Source organism: Macrobrachium nipponense, chromosome 1 (assembly GCF_015104395.2).
Source record: "Macrobrachium nipponense isolate FS-2020 chromosome 1, ASM1510439v2, whole genome shotgun sequence".
Classification (NCBI taxonomy): domain Eukaryota; kingdom Metazoa; phylum Arthropoda; class Malacostraca; order Decapoda; family Palaemonidae; genus Macrobrachium; species Macrobrachium nipponense.
In genome coordinates this window covers 35,963,582-35,970,734 of record NC_087200.1, presented here as the reverse complement: position 1 = coordinate 35,970,734, position 7,153 = coordinate 35,963,582, and the positions used below count along the sequence as shown (strand labels likewise).

The 7,153-nt window shown below is 49.1% G+C and overlaps 1 protein-coding gene across 1 annotated transcript in view; it reads left to right on the top strand.

Annotated features, from left to right (window-relative positions):
* The first annotated feature begins 4,943 nt into the window (after positions 1 to 4,943).
* Positions 4,944 to 7,153, top strand: part of LOC135219233 (exportin-6-like) — a 263,732-nt gene continuing 261,522 nt past the window's right edge. Inside the window, exon 1 of the mRNA XM_064255826.1 lies at positions 4,944 to 5,099. The gene's annotated coding sequence lies outside the window, so the exon portion shown is untranslated. The remainder of the gene's footprint in view (positions 5,100 to 7,153) is intronic.

The window sequence follows — 7,153 nt, the reverse complement described above, 5'->3', positions numbered from 1 at the left end:
CCTCATTGCCTTGAGGGCTGGAAAGCAGGATGCCGTCCCTGATAGTGGGCCTGGGGGGTTCAGCTGCTTTCCTTAGGTGGCCTCGACGACATTTAGGGGCACTGCCAGGAACCAGCTGCATCGGGATTTTGTGAGGGCCTTCAGCAGGGTCGTATTTATCAGGGATGATGGTGGGCTTGAGGCAATCTATCAAGACCCACCCAGTCCTTGTGGCCACCAATTGACACGAGGAATGCCTTCTCCTCCCGATGGAAGACTTGGTGAGGGCCCCGGTAGGGCCTCGTCAAGGGCAGGCAGGTGGTGTTGTTCTTCATGCAGGCAAACCTGCAGGAGTCCCAGGCTCTCTGGCAGAACTGCTTCATTCTGTCAAAGTATGTCTCCCAGCAGGGAACAAACTTCTGGGCAGCTGCACGCAACCTAGCAAGGGGAATATCAGGATCGTTGCTGTCAGCGGAGAAGAATTTGCCTGGCACTGTCAGGGTTTCCCCATACACCTTCTCTGCTGGGGAAGGGTTGCCGTTGGCTCTTGGGGCTGGACGGAAACCAAGGAGAACCCAGGGAAGCTGTGCCTTCCCATTGGGACCCTGCCATTAAGGAAGCCTTGAGGGAGCGGTGGACCCTTTCCACCATACCATTGGCTGTGGGATTGTAGGACATCGTGGTTTAGTGCTTGGTCCCCATCAGGTGTGCCAGGGAAGACCAGAGCTCTGACGTGAAGGTTGGTCCTTGGTCTGTTGTGATGTCGTCGGGCACTCCAAAGTGGTTGATCCAGCTGGTCAGGAGGGCTCCAGCATAGGCGTCTACCATGGCTTCTGACATTGGGGTGGCCTTGGGCTACCTGGTAGACCGGTCGATCACTGTCAGGAGGTATCTGGCACTGTTGGATGAATGAAGAGCCCAATGACGTTTATGTGGATGTGTCCGAATCTTCGCCTGGGCTGGAAAAAAGAGCCTTTCCCCAATTCAATGTGTCTTCCTGTCTTGCTACTCTTGCACGCAATGCAATTTCTGGCCCACTCTCAAGTGTCCTTCCTGATGCCATGCAGGAGGCTGGTATCAGGGGACGAGGACATCTTAGGCTGGTATCACAGAGGAGCATCATCCTGGAGGGGCCAAAGGGAATGTCCTCCCAGCAAAGGGCATTGATGGTGGTCCAGTAGGCTGGAACATCAGGTCAAAGGCTTGTTCCCACACTATGCCTTTGTAGTCGATGCTGAGGTGAAGGGAGTTGATCTCGACCCTTGAGAGGTTGTCGGCTACGGGATTTCTTCCGCTGGGGACATACTCGATGGAGCACCCAAACTGGGAGACAGCTGTCTTGCGGACTAGGCATCGCCCTCCTTGACAAAGGCGTGGACCAGTGGCTGGTGGGTCCATCCTTATGGTGAAGGGGATGCCCTCCAGAAGATATTTGAAGTGGCGGACGGCCTGGTACACAGCAAGGAGCTTGCTGTCGAATGTGCTGTAGCCAGTCTCAGTGGGTTTGAGCTTCTTGTTAAAAAAGGCTAGTGGTGGGGGGACTCCGTTGACCAGCAGTTCCAGGACGGTGGCACAAGCAATGTTGCTGGCATTGGTGGTGAGTGTCAGGGGCACGTTGGGGCATGGTGAGCCAGAGTGGTGGCCCTGTTGAGGGAAGACTTTGTTCAGGTGAAGGCGATCTGCTGGTTTTCTCCCCATGTCAGCTTCGTAGGTTTGCCCTTCAGGACCTCAGTCAAAGGGCAAATGGTGCAGGCAATGTCCAGGACAAACCTTCGGTAATAATTCACCATCCCGATGAATTCTAGGAGGGCCTTGACAGTCATCGGTGTTGGGAGCTTTTCCACTGCAGCAACCTTTGACGTCATGGGACGAACTCCTGCTACTGTAATTTCGTGGCCAAGGAAATTCATCCTCTTGGCACTGGAGGTGCATTTGTCAAAACGGACGACAAGTCCATTATCCTGTAGGCCCTTGAGGATGGCCCAGATGTGGTTCAGGTGCTCCGGCGATCTGGAAAAGATAAGAATATCGTCCAAGTAGCAGATGAAAGGTGGCCCCAGTGTTCCACAGGCTGAAGGTGGAGAAGGTGAACATGAAGGATCCAAAGGGCGTGATGATTGCCATCTTCAGAATGTCATCGGGATGGATGGGGACTTGAAAATACGACTTTAATAAGTTGATCTTGGAGAAGACCTTGGCACTGTGGAGAGGCCCGGTGAGGTCCTGCATGTTTGGCAGGGGGTAGCTGTCAGGCGTGGTGACGAGGTTCAGGTGCTGGTAGTCACCACAGGGCCTCCACGTACCATCTGCCTTCTTCACCATGTGGGGGGGGACTCCCACAGACTTGCTGCCTTTTTACAGATCCCCATCTTCTCCATTTCTTTGAACGTGGTCTTGGCTTTCTGGAGGAGCTTCGGCGGGAGGCGGTGGAACCTGGCATGTGTTGGGGGACCCTTGGTCTCAATATGGTAGAAGACACCATGCTTAGGCGCAGCCCCAGCCACCTGGCGAAGCTCGGGGTGGAAGACGTCCGGAAATCCTGGAGAGGGGAGGCGTATCTGTGGTGGGGAAGGATGGAGCAGATGGTGGGTGCCCTTGGTCCCCTGGTGAGTGGGTGGGAGAGGCAGGTCTCGTTATTGAGAAGGCACTAGTGGGCCACGTCCACCAAGAGGCCGTGGTGGGCGAGGACAAAGGGCCAGGTGTAGGTCTGGCCCAGGAAATTGATGGTCTGGGCCCTGGTGCTGTAGGTGCAGATGGGCGTCCCGTTTGCAGCTACAAAGGTGGTCGGTTTGTTGGGGGTGCGGCTGCGATCCTCTGCATATGTAGGGAACATCGACTGCATGGCACCAGTTAAACCACCATCCTGAGGCCGGAGATGCTGTCCTGGACGTAGAAGCCCCTGGGTTGGGACTTTGTTACTGCCGCTGCCATGGGGGTTTGTTTTGTGCACTGCCTCCATCGTTTTTTGAAGAGTGGAAGTAGCAAGGGCGCTCGCACTTCTGTACCTTGCTGCCGAACTGGTGGTAGAAGCAGCACCACCCGACATCTGGGAAGGGCTTTGGCAATCACTGGTATGCTGCACCAACCGTGTCCTCCTGCTGTAGGTTGTTGGCTGATGAAGGAGAGAAGAGTTTTACAGCTTGGGTGGCGGTAGACAATGCAAAAGCCCATTGCACCAGACTTTCCATCTCCATGGTCTCAGCATTAGGGATCTGGCTTTGGACTTCAGGCACAAGCTGGCAGAGGATGCTCACCTCCTGCCTTCGTCCTTGGTGGTCCACCTCTGGCAGGAGACACAAGCTCCAGGTCCTGGAGCTTGTGCCAGGCAAGTCTGGGATCCGAGGTGGTCACAGGGTTGAGCGGTTCACTGGGAAAATGGGAGGGAGAAGACCTGGATGACCTCCCTCTTCAGGTCCTTTGTAGGGCAGCTCCCCACACTGGCTGCGCATCCATGGAGCGAGGCGTTTGAAGGCATACGCTGTGAGGGTCCCGGCTATGAGGTTCGCCTTGGTGCTGTCCCGGGTGATACCGTGGATCCGGAACTGCATATCTGCCTGTTGCAGCCATGTTGCGACATCCTGACTGCAGAAGGGTGGCAGCTTGACGTAATGGGGCTCCGACGATGTGGTCGTCCGGGGTGCGAGCACAGGCGCCGAGAGGACTTGAGCCCAAAGAAGGATCGTCTCATGGATCACCGGGTGTAGGCAGACACAGAGGAGTCGAGTGAATGCTCTGAACTCTCCATCGTATTGTCAGTCTCATGCTTAGGAGTACCAGAGAACCTATGGGTCCGTTGAAGGTTTTCTGAAGGTGAGCGGTGATAATTAGTCTCTTAATGGCAAAGCCAAAACTGCTTGGGTCACCAATTGTGAGGATGAGTAAGACGAGGAGAGTGAGCGATCTAATTCTATTTGGCAAATGAGGCTGTACACAAGGCGGCATGCTGACAGAAGCATAGTGTCCATCACACATGCACGAACAAACACAATACATGAATAATTTTACATAGAGGGAACGAATTCCCGACATATATTTTATATATATATATATATATATATATATATATATATATATATATATATATATATATATATATATATATCAAAAGAAATGGTCTACATTTTAGTTCCTGGAAGAAAAGAGAGGACATGTGGATATACAGATTTTTACCTTGGAAGGGCGAACATTCGCCTGAATGTCGTCCAGAGAGCAATATCGGACAATAGCTTTGGGAATGCTCCGCCAATGTCTGTCCTAATTCTGTCGAATGCCGATCATGTTACCGTACATAAAATAGAAAACGATAGAGGATGAAACTGGAAAGGAGTATGAAGCACTGGTAAGAATCAAAACCAAAAAAGATGAGGTACTCCCTATCTAGTTGCCACTTGTTCGATTCTTGCATTTGATACGTGGTAAAGAATTAAACAGGAATACTGGAAATACTGGACTGGTGCAAGGGCTTTAGTTAAGGAAATGAGCTACAGAAGGCTGGAAACTAAGTCAGAAGAGAGACAAAAATAACTATTAGAATATTGCTTTTGATTAATATATGATTAATATGTGAGTGTTATGGCTATGACTAAGCCTGGGCTGGACGCTCTGTAGTATATAAAGGAGAAGCACTACCATTCGTATATCAACCCGTAGAATTTTCACAGACTTATAGACATTAAGTCTTTATCTAATGAAAAGCATTAAAGGTAAATAAATAATGAGGTATAATGAACTGCATTCATCTTTTTTTTAGTAATTTCACCGAAAATTTTTGAAATTAAAAGAAAAACTAAATCCAAATTGCATGTTTAATCTAACTTTAGAGTGGATCCCTAAATTCAAAAAGTTATATTATTACATGTTCTGTTCAATAACTAAATAGTAAAGTAATATTATTATTCTAATATTATAAATGGGTAAATAATGAATGAATTAGGAAACGTTTAAAAACTTGGGTATTTATGATTACCAATTTTCTGTTGTCGTCTGTCACCTCACCGAGGACGCTAGTGAGAGACGAGATACGATAGAGGCTGAGAGCCAAGGAGCCAACTAGACAGAAGTCAAGATTGCACATTTACGTGTTGCAGTACACGATGAACGACTCGGACGTTATTTAGCAGGTAAAGGTTTAAATCGTCGTTGGAAAATAAAAGTCCGTTGAATATCCCGGAGAAAAGGGGTTTTGTACACTTGCAAATAACGACATTAAGCTAGAGCATTGGAACCCAACCCTTAACAATGTAAACAAATGTGGGCCAAGGTTGATTAGGAATCGGTTTTCCGTTAAAATTACCTCAGGTTTATCTTGCTCTGGTGAATTTGGGTCCTCCGGCCATATGAGGCTTGAATGCCTAGGTTGTTTACCACTTTTATAAGGTTTGCGGGTACTACCTAAATTCGGAAGTCAAGGTTAGTCTTCCAATTCTAACCTTGCCGAGGTTTCGCTGCAGGGTTAAAACTAGCTACTTATCTAGGTACTTACCTACAGCTAGGTAGGTTGTAGGTACTGCCAGCCACCTAGCTACTACCTAGGTAGTACTAATCATAACAAATGTCACAAGAAAACTTAGGGGAGGGGCTAGGTCAAGCTCAGTCATGTAAGGTAGCAAACACCAACTAGGGTAAACAATCGAGTGGACTGGCCAACTCACGGGCTCCCACGGGGGTTGTTTACACTTTACCGGGCCAGTTGCTCCCTACTTTGTTTGTTGTTGTTTTGGTATCGCGACACCCAAATCCATCCGCCACGGTAAGTAGCCTTACTGTAACCCCTGTGGTTAGTGCGCGCAGCGCAACATTACCTACCTCTTGCCAGAACATGCTGTGCCTGCCAAGAATCTTTAAATATGCGGATAAGGCGCGAAGCGCCGTTCCGCCACGGCCTTACTGACAGCACACATAAATCGATCGTCGCGGATATGTAGTCGCTCCCTACTTTGTTTGTTGTTGTTTTGGTATCGCCGCCATATTGGTTTTGGTGTTCTTCCGCCGATTTCGGTCGGCGGTTGAGTACTTGTAGCCTAGATCTAGGGTACTTATCCGTTGCAGCCTAGACTATGGCAGTTGCGGTTTTTCTATGCAGTTTTACCTACTGAACAAGAATTTTAAGTAATATTTATTTGGACAACTGTAATTAATCCCCCAGGGACCAGTACTAAACATGGCGAAATACATTGGACGCCCCAATTCCTAGAGGATGTCTTATCCGTGGTTACATTCCTTGCAGTCCGTGCGGACTGCTTCTGTAGAAATACCAAGTACTACTTTAACACGTCGTAACACCGGAGATGGTCATCAGTCTTGAGTTGTTGGTGGTGATAGCAGGAGCTCAAGACCTCTACTCTCCTTTCGAAGTACCTAAGTTTGTTCCGACACGATATACAAACCATGGGTCCTTTACACTAGGAAGATTGCTTAAGCAGCAGCTGGAATAGTCGTAAGCTTCAAACAAGGGGTAACGTAGTTAGTTGCTTGTCCGCCAGTGCGCGCGCAGCGCGAGTGGGAGGCGAGGAATCACTTTTGCTTTCGGCCGCGCTGGGTGAAGACGTGTTCGTTGCGTTCTCTGCCCGCTGATCGTCGTTCGCTTTGTGTGATTGATTTCTCTTTCTGGTTTGTGTGTATGAAAAAGGTGTATTGTAAGTACAGTGTCTTTTTCATTTTCTAATATGGATCAAGTTGATGATAATTCCCCGCGCCCTACCACGTCACGCAGAATTTGTCCTGGCGTGGATTGGCGCTGCCGTGGGGCATTCAGATCATATGTTGAGGTAGATCCTCACGAGTTATGTTCTCGTTGCTGAGGGCGTGATTGCTCTCGGTCAAATAGGGTAAAAAACCGTAGGGTCCAGAGTGGACCATGTACGATCAGCGTGTACAACCCCAAATAAAGTACATTATAACGCGTCCTGACATCGGAGATGGGCATCAGTCGCAACTTGTTGTTGGTGAGAAACGGAGCTAAAGACCTCTACTTTCCTTTCGAAGTAAGTATTTTCTCCAAAGTTAGAAATTAAGGCCAAATTTAAAGTTGTTCCGATACGTAATACAAACCATCGGTCCTTTAACAATAGGAAGTAGCTAGCGGCAGCTGGAACGGTCGTAAGCTTCGAACAAGGGGAGAACGGTAGTTAACTGCTTGTCCGGCAGTCGCGCGCCGCGCGACTGGGAGGTAAAC